Source organism: Pan paniscus, chromosome 14 (assembly GCF_029289425.2).
Source record: "Pan paniscus chromosome 14, NHGRI_mPanPan1-v2.0_pri, whole genome shotgun sequence".
In the NCBI taxonomy this organism is placed as follows: domain Eukaryota; kingdom Metazoa; phylum Chordata; class Mammalia; order Primates; family Hominidae; genus Pan; species Pan paniscus.
Window position 1 is genome coordinate 34,517,976 of NC_073263.2, and position 23,591 is coordinate 34,541,566.

A 23,591-nucleotide genomic window follows, 5' to 3' on the forward strand; every position below is an offset into this window, starting at 1 on the left:
AAAGACCTTTTGGTGAGGAGAAGCAGATTAGTTTAAACATACTTGTATTTCTAGGTAGTTGATGGGAGCATAGCATAGGGATGGTATGCCCAACTCTGAGGACAGAACAGGATTGGGAAGATGATTCTTATCTTTAAGGATTTCAAGTTCTAATAAGAGAGACTAATGTGTAAATTAAAAAATACTAAATAATGTGTTCAGGCCTTAGTGGTAGGACTAGTCAGAATTCAAATCCTGGCTCTTTCCTTTCTTTGCTTGTGACTGAGTGAAAGTGTGTATTAGATACCACAGTATCACAGAGAAGAAAGCAATGAACTATTTGAAGCAGTTGGGAAAGACATTAAGGTGGAGGATTCCCCTGAGATTGGCTCGAAAGGGTCAGCTGCAGTTTGCACAGTAGACTGGTGGAGTGAGGGCATTCCAGATAAAGAAATCTGAATTGGCACAGTGTATTCTAAATAGTGTTTTCTTCCTAGAAATGTTTTTCTTTCCCAGAAAATTCATACATATTCTTTAGATTTAGCTTCTATATTTTTTTATGGATCCTTGTTTAACTCACGTCTATCTCTCAACCTCAGGAGTCACATGGTTGGCAAATGCACTTGGTTAGCAAAACTGCAGTTGCCATGATCAAGGTCTCCTGGATGACAAGGGGTGGGAGGAGGAGAAATTAAGATAATGCATTAAATGTGTATATTTATTTATAAACACATAACTAAAAGTTCTGGAAAACAGTTGTTTCCAAAACCAGAATTATCTGTTGTTGTTTGTTTGTACCGAATGTAATAAAATGATAATGTAGTTACAAGTTTTTGTAAGGTATGTTGCTAGGCTGTTGACTGTTTTGATTTAATATTAGTAGGAGCTCTTCATGAGAAGAAACACTATTACATTAAAGGTATACATCAATTATGAGTTACATGTTTATTTCAGAAATGTTAAATATGAAAAAATGTTTCTTGGAAAAAGGAAATATGGTATTCTGAATTAATAACTTTATGACATAGGCATTTGTATTCCCATTTGTATATAAGAAAAATGAAGTTTGGTGGAATTTGAAGCTAAGAACTTTGGGCAATATGGAGCAAGAGGCTTTTATAAGAGAGTGGCATGAGTGAAGTAATGTGCCCATTGCATGTAGATTCATCTGATTGGATAGAGTAGTGTCCTCTTATCCTTTCAGTGTTTCTTATATTTCTTTCCCTGAAACGGGACTTGTCAGAGAGCACAGCCTCTTCTGTAGCGAAGTGTACATAAGTTGGGAGGTGCTTCTTTCTAGCCCCAAGTTGTGCTTGCTTCTCTTAGGTCTTTTATAACTGTAAGCTGATGTACTTGACTCTCTACATTTATATTTGTAGGATTAATGAATAAATACTATTAGAATCCAATCAGTTTTTGTGTCCTGGTTTTCTGTAAATAACTTGGCCTTTGTGGTATGACTAATCTGAATCCAAATCCTGGTCTGTCTTTTCGTGGCTTTGTGACCTTCAACTATGTTACATATCTCTGAGCCTGTGTTTTTTTTTTTTCCTCTCTCTCTCTCTGTGTATGTGTGTGTACCTGTATATTCTCACATATATGAAAATGAGGTAAATGATGTTATTTTTCCTTTTATTTCCCTCATAAGTGGAAACTGTATATATGAGAGAATTCTATATATAACAGATCATTATATTATTGTTTCTGCTACTATACTGCATGTTCATTTAGCACATTTATTAGTCAAAATGTGGTCCACAGATGAGGTTTGCATATTCACGAAATATTTGCTGTTCTAAGAGGAGATAAGGAACTTGTGCCAGAATGCAAATCATCTGTGCTAAGTACACTATTTCTTTCAACTAACCTTTCTTTTTTTTTTTTTTTCTCATAACAAGACTTTCTTGATGAAGGAAGCAGAATGTCGATTCATATTTTACTTCCATCTCCTCATTGGCTGGCACTCTGAGTAGCCTGAATGTAGAGTGCTTTGGGAAGATATTTTGAAGAAAGCTTAATTTTATTTATATTACTTTTCATTTTTGGTGTTAGAAAGGTTTGTTATTGTTAGTGAAAAGATTATTAAATTTGAACTTGGATTCTAATCGTGTCTTTGCTACTGATTAGTCGGGCAACTAAATTAAATCTTCTAGGCCTTATTTTCCTGACGGAAAATGAAGGTTGGGTTAGATATCTGTGGTTTTTGTAGGCTTTAACATGTTAATAATTATGTTTTTTAAGTACTATTTTTTCTTTTACCTTTTTTTTTTTTTTTTAAAAAGCAAAACTGAGACCTCGTCAAAGTAGTAGATAAGAAGCACTGCAATAGAAACATACTTTAAGAAGCCTCTTTTTGGAATAGATGTTTTATTAAGCTGTAGTCAACCATATGCCAAGGATTTGATGCTAAGGCTATAATGATTGAGACTGTTTTTGTCTTCAAGTAGTAATATCCTGGGAAAGATAGACAAGGAAATACATACAAATGTAAATACATAAATCGGTAGTGTGTTAGAGATATGGACCAAAAATGTGTGAAACAGGAGGCTGTGAAAGACTCTCTAGAACAAAGGTAAGCAAACATTTTCTATAAGGATCCAAATATTTTAGCCTTTGTGGGCCATATGGTGTCTATTACAACTACTCACCCTGCAGTTGTAGTGGAAAGGCAGCCATGTAAATAAAAATACATCATTTTTCAACACCAATTCTCTGGCACTAATTAAGTGTCCTAAAATTCAATCCTGATACTACATAGAGTTAGTGCAAACCTCTTAAATTAGAGGCAGAATCCTTCAATTCTGACACTAATTGAAAGTTAGTACAGACTCCACAAGTTAAGGAGCCAGTCCCACAAGACTGCTTCCATTTCAGATACCAGCCTGAAATAGGCTACCTGCACTTCTGCTCAACTGACCACAAATTCAGAGGTTCCCACAACTTCCCTCAGGTTCTGTAATCACTAGAATGACTCAGAGTTCAGGAAAGTGCTACACTTACAATTACAGTTTTATTATAAAGGAAACAGCTTAGGAACAGCCAAATGGAAGAAATGTATAAGGAAGGCACTGAGAGGGAGTGGGCTACAGAGCTTCCATGCCCTTACTGGGCACACCACCCTCCCAGCAGATTGATATGTTCACCAACCTGGAAGCATCCTGGACCTCGTTGTTTGAGTTCTTATCAAGGCTTCAATTATGTGGCCTGATTTATGGGCCACGTAATTGAACTCAAGTACCAGCCTTATATTCACTTGCTTAGTTTTTTTTGACTTGGCCAGCCCTTCCCTTGAAACTATCTAAGGGCCCCAACATGAGTTAGCTTGTTAGCATGAGCTCAGCTATGGTCAAAAGGGTCTTGTTATGAATAGCAAAGGACACTCTTATCACCCAGGACATTCTAAAGATTTTTGAAGTTCTGTGCCAAGAATTGGGGGCAAAGACCAAATATATATTTTAAATTATACGATAGGCAGCCATTACTGATATGTAAATGAATGGCCAATGGCCGTATAATAAAACTTTATTTACAATAAGACATTGAGCTAGAACTGACCTATAGGTAGTAGTTTGCAGACCCTTGCTTTAGAAAAATGTGAAAAACTGCTGAAAGAATGTGACATTTGAACTGTTTCTTCTATTTATTTTAAACTTTTTGCTGATGTGATACTATTTTATAGAATTTTTAAAATTTATTTTCAGTAGCACTAATAGATTTTTTTAAGGTGCTATGAGAGTGAGTAAGGAACTTTTTTTAAACACGTATGCTGTGATTATTAATGTGTTTTAATATCAATTATTAATATCAATTGATTGTTAATATCAATTGATTATTAATGTGTTTTAATATCAATTGAGAAGGACTTCAGTTAAGTCCTCTTTGTGCCTCTTACTCCAGTAGGTGGGCTTGAAAACTACCTACTGGATCACAACTGGTAGGCTTTATTCTCCTGAGTGATCATGACTTTTATCACAATCCTTGATTAGTGATGTTTCTGTTGAGAATGCTGTTTACCTTCTGTCGTTTATGTTTTGCATTTATATTTTGCATCCCACTCTTGTTTTCAACATAGTGAAAGGAATTAGAGCCTTGGGTTGGAGTTTTATTCCTCTGACTTAATGGGCCTGTGACTAGGCAGGTTCCACATTCTGAGAGCTGTCCAGTGAGGGATTAGAAATTCGACACTTACTGCTGTGTAATAAGTTAAAGCATGAACATTTAAAATTTTTTGGTTTTTAAAAAAAACCTAAAATTTTTTGGTTTCTGTTTTTTCTGGCTTGATAGTTTTATTTTTTATTTTTTAACTTTTATTTTAAGTTCAGGGGTACATGTACAGGTAGAGTGCTTTTGGGAGATATTTTTTACATAGGTAAATATGTGTCATGGGGGTTTGTTGTGCAGTTTATTTCATCACCTAGGTATTAGCCTAGTAGACATTAGTTATTCTTTTTGATCCTCCCACCCTTGACCCTCCGATAGGCCCAGTGTGTGTTGTTCCCCTCTATGTGTCAGTGTATTCTTACCATTTAGCTCCCACTTACAAGTGAGAACATACAGTATTTTGTTTTCTGTGTTAGTTTGCTCAGGATAATGGCCTCCAGCTCCATCTGTGTGTCTGCAAAGGACATTATCTCATTCTTTTTTATGGCTGCATAGTATTCCATGCTGTATATATACCACTTTTTTTTTTATCCAGTCTATCATTGATATGTATTGAAGTTAATTCCATGTCTTTGCTATTTTGAATAGTGCTGCAGTGAACATATGCATGCATGTGCCTCTGTAATGGAATGATGTATATTCCTTTGGGTATATACCCAGTAATGGGATTGTTGGGTCAAATGGTATTTCTGTCTTTAGGTCTTTGAGAAATCATTGCACTATTTTCTACAATGGTTGAACTAATCTGCACTACCACCAACAGTGTATAAGCATTTCTTTTTCTCCACAACCTTGCCAGCATCTGTTGGTTTTTGACTTTTTAGTCATAGCCATTCTGCCTGGTGTGAGATTGTATCTCATTGTGGTTTAGTTTGCATTTCTCTCATGATCAGTGATGCTGAGCTTTGTTTCATATGATTGTTGGGCACATGTATGTCTTCTTTTGAGAAGTGTCTGTTCATGTCCTTTGCCCATTTTTTAATGGCATTGTTTGTTTTTTTTCCTTGTAAATTTGTTTAAGTGGCTTATAGATGCTGGATATGAGACCTTTGTAAGATGCATGGTTTGTAAAATTTTCTCCCATTCCGTAGGTTGTCTGTTTACCCTGTTGATAGTTTCTTTTGCTCTGCAGAAGCTCTTATTTGTCAATTTTTGCTTTTGTTGCAGTTGCTTTTGGTGTCTTCATCATGAAATCTTTGCCCATGCCTATGTCCTGAATGGTATTGCCTAGGTTGTCTTTCACAGTTTTTATAATTTTGTGTTTTATATTTAAGTTTTTAATACATCTTGAGTTTATTTTTGTCTATGGTAAAAGGAAGGAGTCCAGTTTCCATCTTCTGCATATGGCTAGCTAGTTATCTTAGCACCATTTATTGAATAGGGAATCCTTTCCCCATTGCTTGTTTTTGTCAGGTTTGTTGAAGATCAGATAGTGGTAGGTGTGCATCATATTTCTGGGTTCTTTTTTCTGTTGATCTGTGTGTCTGTTCTTGTGCCAACACCATGCTGTTTTGGTTAATGTAGCTCTGTATTATAGTTAAGTTGGGTAGTGTGATGCCTCTAGCTTTGTTCTTTTTGCTTAGGATTGCTCTGGCTATTCAGGCTCTTTTTTGGTTCCATACGAATTTAAAAGTAGTTTTTTTCTGGTTCTGTGAAGAATGTCAATGGTAGTTTAATGCAAATAGCATTGAATCTGTAAATTACTTTGGGCAGTATGGTCATTTTAATGATATTGATTTTTCCTATCTATGAGTGTGGAATGTTTTTCTATTTGTTTGTGTCATCTCTGATTTCTTTGAGCAGTGGTTTGTAGTTCTCCCTGTAGAGATCTTTCACCTCCCTAGTTAGCTGTATTCCCAGGTAATTTATTCTTTTTGTGGCAATTGTGAGTGGGAGTTTGTTTGTGGTTTGGCTCTCAGTGGGACTGCTGTTGGTGTATAGGAACGCTAGCAATTTTTGTACATTTATTTTGTATCCTAAGACTTCCCTGTAGTTTATCAGCATAAGAAGCTTTTGGGCTAAGATGATGGGGTTTTCTAGATACAGGATCATGTCATTGGCAAACAGGGTTAGTTTGACTCCTCTCTTCCTATCTGAATGCCCTTTATTTATCTCTCTTGCCTGATTCCCTGCTGAATAGGAGGGGTGAAAGAGGGCATCCTTGTGCCAGTTTTCAAGGGGAATACTTCCAGCTTTTGCCCATTCAGTATGATGTTGGCTGTGGGTTTGTCATAGATGGCTCTTATTATTTTGAGATATATTTCTTCAATACCTAGGTTATTGAGAATTTTTAACCTGAAGGGATGTTGAATTTTATTGAAAGCGTTTTCTGCATCTATTGAGACAATCATGTGGTTTTTGTCTTTAGTTCTGTTTATGTGATGAGTCACATTTATTGATTTTTTTATGTTGAGCCAACCTTGTATCCTGGGGATGAAGCCTACTTGATTGTGGTGAATAAGTTTGTTGATGTGCTGCTGGATTCAGTTTGGCAGCATTTTGTTGAGGATTTTTGCATCGATATTCATCAAGGATATCAGCTTCAATTTTTCTTTTCTTTCTTTTTTTTTTTTGTATCAGGATGATGCTGGCCTCATAGAATGACTTAGGGAGGAGTCCCTCCTTTTCAATTTTTTGGAATAGTTTCAATAGGAATGGTACTAGCTCTTCTTTGCACATCTGGTAGAATTCAGCTGTGAATCTGTCTGGCCCTGGGCTTTTTTTGGTTGGTAGGCTATTACTGCTTCAATTTCAGAACTCATTATTGGTCAGCTCAGGGATTCAGTTTCTTCTTAGTTCAGTCTTGGCAGGGTATATGTGTTCAGGAATTTATCCATTTTTTTTCTACATTTTTAAGTTTATATGCATAGAGGTGTTTATAATATTCTCCGATGGTTGTTTGTGTTTCTGTGGAGTATTCCCCTTACCATTTCGTATTTTATTTGAATCTTCTCTCATTTCTTCTTTACTAGTCTAGCTAACAGTTTATGTATTTTATTATTTTTTTCAAAAAATCAGCTCTGGGATTTGTTGATCCAATGAATCGTTTTTCATGTCTCTGCCTCCTTCAGTTCAGCTCTGATTTTGGTATTTCCTGTCTTCTGATAGCTTTGGGATTTGTTTGCTCTTGGTTCTCTAGTTCTTTTAGTTGTGATGTTAGGTTGTTAACTTGAGATCTCTCTAATTTTTTAATATAGGCATTTAGTGTTATAAATTTCTCTCTTAACACTGCCTTAGCTATGTCCCAGAGATTCTGGTACCTTGTATCTTTGTTCTCATTGTTTCAAAGAATGTCTTGATTTCAGCTTTAATTTTATTATTTACCCAAAAGTCATTTAGGACCAGGGTATTCAATTTCCATGTAATTGTATGGTTTTGAGTGAATTTCTTAGTCTTGAGTTCTAATTTGATTGCGCTGTGGTCTGAGAGACTGTTATGATTTCAATTCTTTTGCATTTGCTAAAGAGTGCTTTACTTCTGATTATGTGATCGATTGTAGAGTAAGTGCTGGGATTACAGGCGTGAGCCACCACACCAGCCTGGTTTTTGTTCATATTCTGAATTCTACTTCTGCCATTTCAGCCATCTCAGCCTCAGCCCAGTTCCGAACCCTTGCTGCAGAAGTGATGTGATCGTTTGGAGGAAAGAGAGCACTGTGGTTTTTTGAGTTTTCAATGTTCTCGTGCTGATTCTTTCTCATCTTTGTGGACTTTGCTACCTTAAATCTTTGAGGTTGCTCACCTTTGGATTTTTTTTTCTTTTAATAGTCTGGCTGCTTTTCCACAGGACTGTTGCGGTTTGCTGGGGGTCCACTGCAGTCCTTAGTCATTTCGGGTTTTCCAGTACCTACCTGAAGGTATCACCAGTGAAGGCTGTGAAACAGCAAAGATGGCAGCCTGCCCCTTCCTCTGGGTGCTCCATCCCAGGGAGGTACAGACTTGTTCCTGGCCCAAGCATACCTGTAGGAGGTGGCTGGAGATCCTGACTGGCAGGTCTTGCCCAGTCAGGAGGAACAGGATTGGAGACCTGCTAAGGAAGCAGCCTGGCCACACTTTCATAGAGCAGCTGTGCTGTGCTGGGGTACCACTTCTGCCTCTAGTTGGCTTGGGCTCTCTAAAACCTAGAGGCTAGAATGGCTAAGTTGCCCAAATAGCAAAGATGGCAGCCTGCCCCTCCCTCTGGGAGCTCTGTCCCAGGAAGTTTTCAAATCTTTGTTGGCCAGAGAACATTCGCGAGGGTGTCTGGAGGTCCCCCTTGCGAAGTCATGCCCAGTGATGAAAAACGGATCAGTCTGGTCATGTTTTGGTAGAGGAGCTGTGCTGTGCTGGGGGATTCCTTCTGGCCTAGGTTGGTTTGGACTCTCCAGGGCCTGCAGGCTGGAACAGCTGAGTCATCCAAACAGCAAAGATGGTGGCCTCTACTCCCCACAGGAACTCCGTCCCAGGTAGGGGTGACACTGTTGCCCCTGGTTAGCTGGAATTCCAAGCCAGTGGGTCTTATCCTCTGTGGTGCCATGGAAGTGGGGTCCGCAGACCGTTACTGCCTGGTTCCCTGGATTCAGCCCCCTTCCCAGGGGTATGTACGGAAGTCCAACCTCCTGCCTTGCTGGAGTTGCAGTCACTTTTGCCAGGATACCCAGAGCCAGAGTCTGTAAAACTCCTGGGCCCCTCTGCATGTCTGAGTGGCTGCTCTGCTGAGACTCCACACAGCTCTTTGTGTCAGACTGAAGGCCCTGCTGGAGTGGGTTCATGAAGGGATCTCTCCTGACCTGAGGGTTGCAAAGATCCGTGGGAGAAGCATGGCGTGGTTTCCTGGGGTTGCACATTCACTCATGACTTCACTTGGTGGGGGAGGTTCCTCCGGCTTTGTGTCACTCTCAGGTGGGCCATCATCCTATCTGCTTTTCATTGTTCTTTATGGGTTGAGTTGCTTTCTTGATTAGTCCCAATGCAAGTACCTGGATGTTTCAGTTGAAGGTACTGTATTTACTCGCCCCTTTCATTCCTCTCTGTGAGAGCCATGCACCATTGCTGCTTCTCGTTGGCCATCTTGGCCCAAATCCTCTGTTTTCTTTTTGCCAGAGTAGAAGTGGTTTCCTCTTCTTACCTGGACGTTTCACAATGGAATGAATAAGCAAGCTGATATCAATTTATCAGCTTATCTTGTTAGTTTCATTTCTTAGTATATGTGAGGTTTCAAATGGTCACAAAGATGAACATTTAAAAGGCCTCCAAACAAGGAAAACTGGCAGTGGGCCAGAACTGACTATTTTAATAGGGATAGAGAGTTTGAGTTTGTTACTATTCTGTTGCTTAGGTAATGTTACTGTAAGCAGAGGATAGAGAATAAAGAGAATTGCCCGTATGAGTACATACAAAAATGATGATGAAATGAGGGTAATGGGAAAATAATATTTTAGGGATACAATAAATGCAAAATTCAGAAAAACCAAAGTGGAGTTTATTCTTTTTGTCAGTAGCCACAGATGAGTTGCTAGTATCATCTTTAAACACAAATGGCAAGTACTTAAATGTGTTTATATGTGTGGACTACAGCAATATTCTACCAGTTAGCAGCACATGAAATAGCTTGTTCACTTGCTGGTTCAATTGAAATGTTTTTACTTAAATACCTATTAAACATTGTTGATACTGAATTAGGCTTGTCAGGAGAAAAAATAGAACACTAGTTTTCACAATTTTTACCCGGTAGTAGCTCATGCATGAGGCTAAGCATGTAGTCTTCATACTATCACCTTGAGGTAAAGTCCTGTTATCCACAATTTACATATGGGGAAAGGAGATTAAGTAACTTCCCTAGGTCAAGCAGGTAGAAATGGCTGCACAAGACTCAAGCCTTTTACTGGTTTTCTTCCTAACAGACATAATTTCTTAAGTTCTGTGAGAAAATTACAAAGAAATCTGGAAGCATCACATTATCCAACTTCAAACTATATTATAAGGCCTTAGTCACCAAAATAGCATGGTACTGGTATAAAAATAGGCACATAGACCAATGGAACAGAATAGAGAACCCAGAAATAAAGCCACATACAGCCAGCTGATCTTCGACAAAGCAAACAAAAGCATAAAGTGGCAAAAGGACACCCTATTCAACAGATGGTGCTGGGATAATTGACAAGCCACATGTAGAAGAATGAAACTGGATCCTTATCTTTCACCTTATACTTGAAACTAAGACCTGAAACCATAAAGAATCTAGAAGATAACATTGGAAAAACCCTTCTAGACATTGGCTTAGGCAAAGACTTCATGACCAGGAACCCAGAAGCAAATGTAACAAAAACCAAGACAAATAGATGGGACTTAATTAAACTAAAAAGCTTCAGTACAGCAAAAGAAATAATCACCAGTTAACAGAAAACTCACAGAGTGGGAGAAAATCTTCACAATGTATACATCCAACAAAGGACTAATATCCAGAATCTACAAAGAACTCAAATCAGCAAGAAAAAAAAAATCCCATCAAGAAGTGAGCTAAGGACATGAATAGGTAATTCTCAAAAGAAGATATACAGATGGTCAACAAGCATATGGAAAAATGCTCAACATCACTTATTATCAGGGAAATGCAAATCAAACCACAATGTGATACCACCTCACTCCTGCAAGAATGGCCGTATCAAAAAATCAAAAACTAATAGATGTTGGTTTGGATGTGGTGAAAAGGGAACACTTTTACACTGCTGGTGGGAATGTAAACTAGTACAACCATTGTGGAAAACAGTGTCGAGATTCCTTAGAGAACTTAAAAGTAGATCTACCCTTTGATCCAGCAATCCCACTACTACGTATCTACCCAGAGGAAAATAAGTCATTATATGAAAAAGATACTTGCACATGCATGTTTATAGCAGCGCAATTTGCAATTGCAAAAATATGGAATCCTCCCAAGTGCCCATCAACCAATGAGTGGATGAAAAAAATGTGGTGCATAAATACCATGGTATACTACTCAGCCATAAAAAGGAATGAAATAATGGCATTCTCAGCAACCTGGATGGACTTGCAGACTATTATTCTAAGTGAAGTAACTCAGGAATGGTACCCAAACCTCATATGTTCTCACTCATATGTGAGAGCTAACCTACGAGGACACAAAGGCCTAAGAATGATACATTGGAGTTTGGGGACTTGGGGCAAAGAATGGGGGGTGGCAAAGGATAAAAGACTGCACATGGGGTACAGTGTACACTGGTCTGGTGATGGGTGCACCAAAAACTCAGAAATCACCAGTAAAGAACTTATTTATGTAACTCAACATCACCTGGTCTCTGAAAACCTATTGAAATAAAAAATTTAAAATAAATTACAAAGAATTATGACTTTCTAAGGATTGGATAGATATCTTTTTCTTTTTTCTTTGTTTTTTTTTTTTTTCATGGAGCAGAGACTCAGACAAAACTTCATAAAGGAGAGATATATAAGATGAAGTGAAAATCTAAGGTGAGGCCTAAGCATGGAGGGCATTGAATGTTAGGTGACAACTTGAGGAGTTACTTGAGTCATAGAGCTGTTTTATTTCTTTTGTTCATTTTACCTCTCGTAAACCATTCTGTGCTACTTTTTTCTCTAGGAAGATTGTTCAAATTTTTGAGGCTTTGTAGTTAAATGCTATTTTGCTTCTAGAGAACTTTTCTTTTTCTCTCTCTTTTTTTTTTTTTTTTTTTTTTGAGACAGAGTTTTGCTCTTGTTGCCCAGGCTAGAGTGCAGTGGTGCAATCTTGGCTCACTGTAACGTCTGCCTCCCAGGTTCAAGTGATTCTCCTGCCTCAGCCTCCCAAGTAGCTGGGATTACAGGCGTGCACCATCACGGCCAGCTAATTTTGTATTTTTAGTAGAGATGATATTTCTTCTTGTTGGTCAGGCTGGTCTCGAACTCCTGACCTCAGGTGATCCGCCTGCCTTGGCCTCCCAACTTGCTGCGATTACAGGTGTGAGCCACTGCGCCCAGCTAGACCTATTACCTTTGCTTATATACTTATGTGTAAATACTTAATATAAATGGATATGAATTGTACATAATTATCTTTTTTTTTTTTTTTTTTTTTGAGATGGAGTCTGTCTCTGTCGCCCAGGCTGGAGTGCAAGGGTGTGATCTTGGCTCACTGCAACCCCTGTCTCCCGGATTCAAGCGATTCTTCTGCCTCAGCGTCTTGAGTAGCTGGGACTACAGTCATGTGCCACTGCACCCAGCTAATTTTTGTATTTTTAGTAGATACTGGGTTTCACCATGTTGGCCAGGCTGATCTCGAACTCCTGACCTCAGGTGATCCTCCCACCTCGGCCTCCCAAAATGCTGGGATTGCAGGTGTGAGCCACCACGCCTGGCTGGATTGTACATAACTATCTTAAACAGAATAGATGCTAACATTAATCTGTATTGAGAAGTAATCTAATTCATTTTGATAGTTGGAGTCATTTTCCCCTCCAGATGAAGGCTAATGAGGTTCAGGATTTTGTTTCACATTTCTTGCACCTGCCATACACTAGGCATTCAATCACTATTTGTAGAAGGACAGAAGGATACACTTTTAATTTAAAGTTCTTTTTTTTTTTGAGACAGGTTTTTGCTCTGTAGTTCAGGATGGAGTACAGTGGTATGATCACAGTTTACTGTAGCCTCAAACTCCTGGACTCAAGCAGTCCACCTGCCTCAGCCTCCTGAATAGCTCCCATTATGCCTGACTAATTGATTAAAAAAATTTTTTTTTTAGAGAATGGGTCTCACTGTGTGGCCCAGGCTGGACTCAAACTCTTAGTCTCAAGTGATCCTCCTGCCTTGGCCTCCCAAAGTGCTAGGATTACAGGCATGGGCCACTACATCCTGCCTAAAGTTATTCTTTAATCAATCTTCAAACCTTGGGATGGGCATATTCTAAGCAGTGCTGATCAAAAAGTAAGTATCAATGATTTCAGGGAAATTCTGGAAGACTCTTAAGTCAGCTATAATTATTAATGGCAAGATTTGGTTCTGGCACACAGACTTCAGATAACTAATATTTACTGATAGGAAGAATTGAAAAAATTTTATAGTGAACACCCATATATGTACCACCTAGAGTCTACAATTTACATTTTACTAAAATAACTTTATCACATATCTGTATTTTTATGCATCCATCGATCTGTCTATTTTTTCTGGATCCGTTTAAACCAGGTTGACGCCATGCATATCTTTTAACTGAAATTCAATGTTTGGCTACCTCCCCACCATAAAATTACATACAGTGAAAACATCTAATATTCTGTGAGTTGTGACAAATGCATGTACCTGAGTAACCCAAACCTAGAACATTATAGTCATCCCAGAGAGTTCCTCGTACCCCTTTCCAGTTAATCCCTACCTCCATACTCCCAGAGATGGTCAGAGGTTTTTTTTTTCCACCATAGATTAGTATTGGCTGTTGTAGAATCTTGTATAAATGGAGTCTTAACAGTGTCAATGAACCCTTTTGAGTAAAACTTATTTTATTAAACAGAGTGCTTTTGCAATTTGTTCATGTTATGCTTATCAGCATTTGTTACTTTTACTGATGAGTTGTGGACCATTGTATAAATATACCAGAGTAAGCTAATCCATTCTTCTACTCATGGAACTCTAGGTTGCTTCCAGTTTTTGGCCATTATGAATAAAACTTCCTTGAATATTCACCCATGAGTCATTTTAAGATTCATGTTTTTATTCCTTTTGGGTAAATACCTAAGAATGTAATTATCAGGTAGAGAGATGGCATATGCTTGGTTTTAAAAACCTGACAGACCATTTTATTAAGTGATTAAAACATTTTGTATTTTCAACAATGTATAAAAGATCTCTTTTCCCCAGCATTTCATATGGTCAGCTCTTTTAGACATTCTGATGGCTGTATATTGATACCCCACTGTGGTTTTAATTTGAATTTCTGGGATGGCCAGTGATGTCGAGCCCTTTTTCATGCCTTTATGCACCATTTAAAAATTTTCCCCTGGTTGCTGGGCACAGTGGTTCACACCTGACTTTGGGAGGCCAAGGCAGGCAGATCATCTGAGGCCAGGAGTTCGAGACCAGTCTGGCCAACATGGTGAAACCCCACTTCTACTAAAAAGACAAAAATTAGCTGGGCATGGTGGCGTGCACCTGTAATCCCAGTTGCTTGGGAGGCTGAAGCAGGAGAATCACTCGAACCTAGGAGGCAGAGGTTGCAGTGAGCCAAGATTGAGCCACTGCACTCCATCCTGGGTGACAGAGCAAGACTCTGTCTCAAAGAAAAAAAAAAGAAAAACAATTTTCCCCTGGGAAGTACCTATTCAAATCTTTTGCCAATTTGTTAATTTTTTAAAATGTAAGAGTTCATTATCCTAGATACAGATTTTTAAGTCAGATGTATGTTTTTTGGAAAATTTTTAAAAGTCTGTATATTTTCCTTTTACTTAAAGCTATATTTTCAAGAGCACTTTTAAATATTGATAGAATTTAATTCATCAACTATTTCTTTTATGGTTATTACTTTGTATCCTTAAGAAAACATTGCTTTCCCTGTAGATCATACAGATATTCTTCTGTGTTTTCTTCTAGAGGCTTTATAGTTTTAATTCTCATGTCTGTTATCTATATGAAATTAATTTTTGTGTCTGGTGAGATAAGGGTTCAGATTTCTTTTTTCATATTAATATCCATTTGTTTCATCACCACTTGTGGAAGAGACTTTGCTTTTTCTATTGGATTGCTGTAGTACCTTTGAAGAAAGTTGAATGATGTGTAAGTATGAGTCTTTCTTGTTCCATTGATCCATTTGTTGGTCTTTATGTCAGTACTGTGGTGTACTGTGGTGTCTCGATTACTGTAGTTTTATGTAAATTTTGAAATCAGGTAGTTTAAGTTTTCCAATTTGTTGTTGTTGTTTTGCCCTAGGATTGCCTTAGAGTCTAGCTGTTTTTTGTTGTTGTTGTTGTTTATATAAATATTTTATAATCAATTGTCAGTTTCTAGCAACAATCCTGGGTATGTTGAATACATAGTTTAATGAGGGGGAAGAGGAGATTGACTTGTTACATGCTACTGTCTTCAAATCATTAGTATCATGTATCTCTCTAATTTACTAGATCTTTTAAAAATTTCTTCCAGCAATGTTTTCTGGTTTCTAGTTTAGAAGTATAACTTTTTTTATTACATTTTATTACATTTATTTATTTATTTAAATGCTATTTGCTATGGTTGGAATGATGGTGTCCCTCCAATGTATGTTGAAACTTAATCCTAATGCAACATTCTGAAGAGGTGTGGCCTTTGGGAGGTGATTAAGTAATGAGGGCTCTGCCTTGTTGAATGGGTACCCTTATATTTAATACAGTGTTGAATGTCGGTGATGAAAATGAGCATCCTTAGGTTGTTAAGGATATTAGGAGGAAATTGGTTACTATTTGATCATTTAGTAGATTACAATTAAGATGTTAGCTATAGGAGTTTGTAGATACTATTTATCTAGTTGAAAAAGTTTTTCCTCTTCCTAGTTTGCTAAGAGTTTATACCATCTGAATTTTGTCAGATGATTTTTCTACATTGATTGAAGTGCCCCTATGTATTTCTCCTTTTATTAGTATGATAATAGTTGTATGTATTTTCTTAAAATAGCTTCATTGAGGTATAATTTATATATCATAAAATTCACGTGTTTTTAGCATACAATTCAATGAATTTTAGTAAATTTACATAGTTATTTAACTGTAATCAAAATGTACTTTTATAACATTTCCGTTACTCTCCAAAGAAATAATATGCTAATTTGTAGTTATTTCCAATTCCCACCCCCAGCCTAAGGCAACTACCAATTTACCTTCTCCATGTTTGCCTTTTCTTGACATTTTGTATCCATGGAGTCACACAATGTGTGGTCTTTTGTGCCTAGCTTCTGTGACTTAGTATAACATTTTTGAGGCTCATCTATTTTCCTTTTTATTGCCAAGTAATATTATGTGGATATACCACAGTTTGATTATCCATTTACCAGTTTACGACCGTTTGAATTGTTTCTAATTTTTGGCTTTTATGAATAATGCTGATATGAACATTTGCATCTAAGTCTTCATATGGATATATATTTTCATAGATACCTAGAAGTGAAATTCTGGGTCATATGGTAAATCCTTGCTTTAAGAAACTGCCAGACTATTTCCAAAGTGATTATACCACTTTACATTGCCACTGACAATTGATTTTTGAATGTTATAAACAATCTTGCATTCTTAGGATAACCCCATGATGTATTTTCCATCTTGCGTATTGCTGGATTTGGTTTGTTAACAATTTAAGGATTTGTGTGTCTGTGTTCATCAGAGATTTTGGTCTGCAATTTTATTTTCTTATAATGTCCTTGTCAGGTTTTGTCTATGAATGATTTTTATAGAATTCACCAATAAAACATTGGCCTGCACTTTTCTTTGTGGGAAGGTTTTTTTTTTTATAATGGGGTTTACTTTTTAATCTAGATTGTTTGCATTTTCCTTCATTTTGTGTCAGTAAATTGTGTTTTGCAAGGGATTTATCTGTTTCATCTAAGTAGTTGAATTTGTTAGCACACTGTTCATAAACATTTCTCTGATATTCTTTTAATGTCTGTAGGATCTATACTGATAATCCAATATACAGATATTGATAATTTATGTTCTCTCTTCTCTCTCTCTCTCTGTCTCTTAAGCTTATGGTTTATCAACATTATTAATATTATTAATTTCAAAGAAAGAAATTTGGCTATGTTAATTCTATTATTTGTTTTTTATTTTATTAATTTATGTTCTTATTATTACTTTGTCCTACTTGCTGCTATGAGTTTTCTTTGTTCTTTGATTAGCATTATGAGGTGAAACTGTGGGTCAATAAGAGCTTTTTCTTTTCTAACACTGTATAACTTCCTCTAGGCACTGCTTTAGCTCGTTTTACAGAATTTAATAGAATTTTGATCAGATTAGTTAGGAGTGTTGTTTTTGAAGGCATTTCTAAAGATTTTGTTGTTATTGATTTTTTTTTTTGAGATGAAGTCTCTCTCTGTTGCCCAGGCTGGGGTGCACTGGTGCGACCTACCTCAGCTCACTGCAACCCCTGCCTCCTGGGTTCAATTGAATCTCCTGCCTCAGCCTCCCTAATAGCTGGAATTACAGGCATCTGCTACCATGCCCAGCTAATTTTTTATATTTTTAGTAAAGACAGAATTTCACCATGTTGGCCAGGCTGGTCTTGAACTCCTGGCCTCAGGTAATCCTCCTGCCTCGGCCTCCCAAAGTGCTGGGATTACAGGTGTGAGCCACCATGCCTCACCTGATTTCGAATTTAAATCCATTGTGGTACAAAGACAGGATCTGTGGACTTCAGTACTTTTAAATTTATTGAGACTCGTCTTATGGCTCATCATATATTTCCTGTTTTGGTGAAAACACCATGAACACTTGTAAAGAATGGTGTTTTATGATTATTGGTTGTAATGTTTCTAAGCTCTCAGTTAAGTCAAGTTAATTATAGTGTTGTTCATATATTTTATGGTTTCACCTATGGGTTTTTTTTTGCTTAATTTTATCAGTTATTGAGAAAGGGTCTTAAGAATGTCAACTATGATTGTGGAATTTTCTTTCTCCTTTTAATTATTTAATATTTCAGTTTTGCTTTATGTATTTTGAAATTCTTAGCAATTGTGTGCACATTTGATTGTTATCTGTTCCTCAGGAATTGACCTTTGGGTTATTATTATTATTATTTTTATTTTATACTTTAAGTTCTAGGGTACATGTGCACAATGTGCAGGTTTGTTACATAGGTATACATGTGCCATGTTGGTTTGCTGCACCCATTAACTCATCATTTACATTAGGTATTTCTCCTAATGCTATCCCTCCCCCTGACCCCCACCCCACACCAGGCCCCAGGGTGTGATGTTCCCCGCCCTGTGTCCAAGTGTTCTCACTGTTCAATTCCCACCTATGAGTGAGAACATGTGGTGTTTGGTTTTCTGTCCTTGAGATAGTTTGCTCAGAATGGTGGTTTCCAGCTGCATTCATGTCCCTGCAAAGGACATGAACTCATCCTTTTTTATGGCTGCATAGTATCCCATGGTGTATATGTGCCATATTTTCTTAATCCAGTCTATCATTGATGGACATTTGGGTTGGTTCTAAGTCTTTGCTATTGTGAATAGTGCCACAATAAACATATGTGTGCATGTGTCTTTATAGTAGTATGATTTATAATCTTTTGGGTATATACCCAGTAGTGGGATCGCTGGGTCAAATGATATTTCTAATTCTAGATCCATGAGGAATTGCCACACTGTCTTCCACAATGGTTGAACTAGTTTACACTCTCACCAACAGTGTAAAATTATTCCTATTTCTCCACATCCTCTCCAGCATCTGTTGTTTCCTGACTTTCTAATGATCGCCATTCTAACTGGTATGAGATGGTATCTCATTGTGGTTTTGATTTGCATTTCTCTGGTGACCAGTGATGATGAGCACTTTTTCATGTGTCTGTTGGCTGCATAAATGTCTTCTTTTGAGAAGTGTCTGTTCATATCCTTTGCCCACTTTTTGATGGGGTTGTTTTTTTCTTGTAAATTTGTTTAAGTTATTTGTAGATTGTGGATATAAGGCCTTTGTCAGATGGGTAGATTGCAAAAATTTTCTCCCATTCTGTAGGTAGCCTGTTCACTCTGATGGTAGTTTCTTTTGCTGTGCAGAAGCTCTTTAGTTTAATTAATTTAGTTTAATTGACAAATCCCATTTGTCAATTTTGGCTTTTGTTGCCATTGCTTTTGGTGTTTTAGTCATGAAGTCCTTGCCCATGCCTCTGTCCTGAATGGTATTGCCTAGGTTTTCTTCTAGGGTTTTTATGGTTTTAGGTCTAACATTTAAGTCTTTAATCCATCTTGAATTAATTTTAGTATAAGGTGTAAGGAAGGGATCCAGTTTCAGCTTTCTACATATGGCTAGCCAGTTATTAAATAGGGAATCCTTTTATTTATTAAATAGGGAATCCTTTCCCCATTGCTTGTTTTTGACAACTTTCTCAAAGATCAGATGGTTGTAGATGTGTGGTGTTATTTCTGAGGCCTCTGATCTGTTCCATTGTTCTATATATCTGTTTTGGTACCAGTACCATGCTGTTTTGGTTACTGTGCCATGTAGTATAGTTTGAAGTCATGTAGTGTGATGCCTCCAGCTTTGTTCTTTTTGCTTAGCATTGTATTGGCAATGTGGGCTCTTTTTTGGTTGCATATGAACTTTAAAGTAGTTTTTTCCAATTCTGTGAAGAAAGTCACTGATAGCTTGATGGGGATGGCATTGAATCTATAAATTATCTTGGGCAGTATGGCCATTTTCACGATATTGATTCTTCATGAGCATGGAATGTTCTTCCATTTGTTTGTGTTCTCTTTTATTTCGTTGAGCAGTGGTTTGTAGTTCTCTTTGAAGAGGTCCTTCACATCCCTTGTAAGTTGGATTCCTAGGTATTTTATTCTCATTGTAGCAATTGTGAATGGGAGTTCACTCATGATTTGGCTCTCTGTTTGTCTGTTATTGGTGTATAGGAATGCTTGTGATTTTTGCAGATTGATTTTATATCCTGAGACTTTGCTGAAGTTGCTTATCAGCTTAAGGAGATTTTGGGCTGAGATGATGGGGTTTTCTAAATATACAATCATGTCATCTGCAAACAGGGACAATTTGACTTCTTCTTTTCCTAATTGAATATGCTTTATTTCTTTCTCTTGCCTGATTGCCCTGGCCAGAACTTCCAACACTATGTTGAATAGGAGTGGTGAGAGAGGGCATCCTTGTCTTGTGCCAGTTTTCAAAAGGAATGCTTCAAGTTTTTGCCCATTCAGTATGATATTGGCTGTGGGTTTGTCATAAATAGCTCTTATTATTTTGAGATACGTTCCATTAATACCTATTTTATTGAGAGTTTTTAGCATCAAAGGCTGTTGAATTTTGTTGAAGGCCTTTTCTACGTCTGTTGAGATAATCATGTGGTTTTTGTCGTTGGTTCTGTTTATGTGATGGATTATGATTATTGATTTGCATATGTTGAACCAGCCTGGTATCCCAGGGATGAAGCCGACTTGATCGTGCTGAATAAGCTTTTTCATGTGTTGCTGGATTTGGTTTGCCAGTATTTTATTGAGGATTTTTGCATCGATGTTCATCAGGGATATTGGTCTAAATTTCTCTTTTTTGTTGAGTCTCTGAACAGGCTTTGGTATCAGGATGATGCTGGCCTCATAAAATAAGTTAGGGAGGATTCCCTCTTTTTCTATTAATTGGAATAGTTTCAGAAGGAGTGCTACCAGCTCCTTTTTGTACCTCTGGTAGAATTTGGTTGTGAATCCGTCTGGTCCTGGACTGTTTTTGGTTGGTAGGCTATTAATTATTGCCTCAATTTCAGAGCCTGTTATTGGTCCCTTCAGAGATTCACCTTCCTGGTTTAGTCTTGGGAGGGTGTATTGTTCTGGAATTTATCCATTTCTTCTAGATTTTCTAGTTTATTTGCGTTGAGGTGTTTATAGTATTATCTGATGGTAGTTTGTATTTCTGTGGGATCAGTGGTGATATCCCCTTTACTATTTTTTATTGCATTTATTTGATTCTTCTCTCTTTTCTTCTTTATTAGTCTTGCTAGCAGTCTATCAATTTTGTTGATCTTTTCAAAAAACCAGCTCCTGGATTCATTGTTTTTTGAAGGGTTTTTTGTGTCTCTATCTCTTTCAGTTCTTCTCTGATCTTACTTATTTCTTCCTTCTGCTAGCTTTTGAATGTGTTTGCTCTTGCTTCTCTAGTTCTTTTAATTGTGATGTTAGGGTGTCGATTTTAGATGTTTCCTGCTTTCTCTTGTGGGCATTTAGTGCTATAAATTTCCCTCTACACACTGCTTTAAATGTGCCACTGAGATTCTGGTACATTGTGTCTTTGTTCTCATTGGTTTCAAAGAACGTCTTTATTTCTGCCTTCATTTCGTTATGTATCCAGTAGTCATTCAGGAGCAGGTTGTTCAGTTTCCATGTAGTTGTGCGGTTTTGAGTGAGTTTCTTAATCCTGAGTTCTAGTTTGATTGCACTGTGGTCTGAGAGACAGTTTGTTGTGATTTCTGTTCTTTTACATTTGCTGAGGAGTGCTTTACTTCCAACCATGTGGTCAGTTTTGGAATAAGTGCGACGTGTTGCTGAGAAGAATGTATATTCTGTTGATTTGGGGTGGAGAGTTCTGTAGATGTCTATTAGGTCTGCTTGGTGCAGAGCTGAGTTCAAGTTCTGGATATCCTTGTTAACCTTTGGTCTCATTGATCTGTCTAATATTGACAGTAGGGTGTTAAAGTCTCCCATTATTATTGTGTGGGAGTCTAAGTCTCTTTGTAGGTCTCTAAGGACTTGCTTTATGAGTCTGGGTGCTCCTGTATTGGGTGCATATATATTTAGGATAGTTAGCTCTTCTTGTTGAATTGATCCCTTTATCATTATGTAATGGCCATTGGTTTAATGTCTGTTTTATCAGAGACTAGAATTGCAACCCCTGCTTTTTTTTGTTTTCCATTTGCTTGGTAGCTCTTCCTCCATCCCTTTATTTTGAGCCTCTGTGTGTCTCTGCACATGGGATGGGTCTCCTGAATACAGCACACTGATGGGTCTTGACTCTTTATATTTGCCAGTCTGTGTCTTTTAACTGGGGCATTTAGTCCATTTACATTTAAGGTTAATATTGTTATGTGAATCTGATCCTGTCATTATGCTGTTAGCTGGTTATTTTGCCCATTAGTTGATGCAGTTTCTTCCTAGCATTGATGGTCTTTAAGTTTGGCATGTTTTTGCAGTGGCTGGTACTGGTTGCTGCTTTCCATGTTTAGTGGAGCTCTTGTAAGGCAGGCCTGGTGGTGACAAAGTCTGTCAGCCTTTGCTTGTCTGTAAAGGATTTTATTTCTCCTTCACTTATTAAGCCTAGTTTGGCTGGATATGAAATTCTGGGTTGAAAATTCTTTTAAGAATATTGAATATTGGTCCCCACTCTCTTCTGGCTTGTAGAGTTTCTGCCGAGAGATCTGCTGTTAGTCTGATGGGCTTCCCTTTGTGGGTAACCCGACCTTTCTCTCTGGCTGCCCTTAACATTTTTTCCTTCTTTTCAACCTTGCTAAATCTGACAATTATGTGTCTTGGGGTTGCTCTTCTGGAGGAGTATCTTTGTGGTGTTCTCTGTGTTTCCTGAATTTGAATGTTGGCCTGTCTTGCTGGGTTGGGGAAGTTCTCCTGGATAATATCCTGAAGAGTATTTTCCAACTTGGTTCCATTATGCCCATCACTTTTAGGTACACCAATCAAACGTAGATGTGGTCTTTTCACATAGTCCTATATTTCTTGGAGGCTTTGTTCATTTATTTTTACTCTTTTTTCTCTAACTTCTCTTCTTGCTTTATTTCATTAATTTGACCTTCAATCACTGATATTCTTTTTTCCACTTGATCGAATAGGCTATTGAAGCTTATGCATGCATCACATAGTTCTCATGCCATGGTTTTCAGCTCCATCAGGTCATTTAAATTCTTCTATACACTGTTTATTCTAGTTAGCCATTCATCTAATCTTTTTTCAAGATTTTTAGCTTCCTTGCGATGGGTTTGAACATCCTCCTTTAGCTCGGAGATGTTTGTTATTACCGACCTTCTGAAGCCTACTTCTGTCAGCTCGTCAAAGTCATTCTCCATGCAGCTTTGTTCTTTGCTGGTGGGGAGATGCTATCCTTTGGAGGAGAAGAGGCACTCTGGTTTTTAGAATTTTCAGCGTTTCTACTCTGGTTTCTGCAAATATTGCAGAACAGCAAATATTGCTGCCTAATCTTTCCTCTGGAAGGTTTGTCCCAGAGGGGTACCCGCCTGTTTGAGGTGTCAGTTGGCCCCTACTGGGAGGTGTCTCCCAGTTAGCCAGTTAGGCTACATGGGGGTCAGGGAGGAGGTAGTCTGTCTGTTCTCTGAGCTCAAACACCATACTGGGAGAACCACTGCTCTCTTCAGAGCTGTCAGATAGGGACGTTTAAGTCTGCAAATGTTTCTGCTGCCTTTTGTTCAGCTATGCCCTGCCCCCAGAGGTGGAGACTATAGAGGTAGCCGGCCTTGCTGAGCTGTGGTGGGGTCCACCCAGTTCGAGCTTTTCCGGCTGCTTTGTTTACCTACTCAAGCTTCAGCAATGGCAGACCCCCCTGCCCCTGCCAGGCTGCTGCCTCACAGGTCGATATCAGACTGCTGTGCTAGCAGTGAGCAAGTCTCTGTGGGCGTGGGATCCGCCGAGCCAGACATAGGATATAATCTCCTGTTGTGCCATTTGCTGCGGACCAGAGCTGTTCCTATTCGGCCATCTTGGACTGACCTTTGTATTGTTATGAAATGTTCTTTGTATTTGGTGATACTTCTTGTCTCGACGTT

The 23,591-nt window shown here is 37.9% G+C and overlaps 1 protein-coding gene across 3 annotated transcripts in view; it reads left to right on the forward strand.

Annotated features, from left to right (window-relative positions):
- NBEA (neurobeachin) overlaps positions 1-23,591 on the forward strand; it is a 707,824-nt gene that overhangs the window by 22,349 nt on the left and 661,884 nt on the right. The window lies entirely within an intron of this gene.